The sequence below is a fragment of the Octopus bimaculoides genome, chromosome 27, assembly GCF_001194135.2.
Source record: "Octopus bimaculoides isolate UCB-OBI-ISO-001 chromosome 27, ASM119413v2, whole genome shotgun sequence".
NCBI lineage: Eukaryota > Metazoa > Mollusca > Cephalopoda > Octopoda > Octopodidae > Octopus > Octopus bimaculoides.
Window position 1 is genome coordinate 7238528 of NC_069007.1, and position 604 is coordinate 7239131.

Consider the following 604-nt stretch of genomic DNA (forward strand, 5'->3'; position numbering starts at 1 on the left):
AATAGAGGAATTTATCTGTAAAAATATGACACTTATTCAGTAGCCATGATAAAACTCCGAGTTTCGGATACCGGAGTGGGAACCCACGCCGCCATCTCTTCAGTTATCTGGTCATTTTTCACAGGAATTTTCAATGGCCGGATAACTGAAGAGATGGTGGCGTGGGTTCCCACCCTGGCATCCGAAACTCGGAGTTTTATCATGGCTACTGAATAAGTGTCACATATTTTTACAGATATATATATAAATACAGTGTATATTTAAACACATAAGAGGTATCCATCATAGGATTCCCTCACGCTAGAAAGAACAGCTAAGTTCCAAACCACTATTAGGAATAAAATTTTTAAAGGAATGAAAAATAAAAATATTTACCATCAGGAATTAGTTGGTAAATGTTTTTATTTTTCATACTCTTCAAAGTTTTATCCCTAAATAGTGATATGGAATTTAACTGTTCTTTCTAGCATGCAAGGAATCCTATGATGGATACCTCTTATATGTTTAAATGTACTCTGTATTTATATGAAGAAAAATATATAGTCTATGGACTAAATTTTTACATGCTAGGCCACTGGTGGTAGAAATTTCTAATATTTCTATT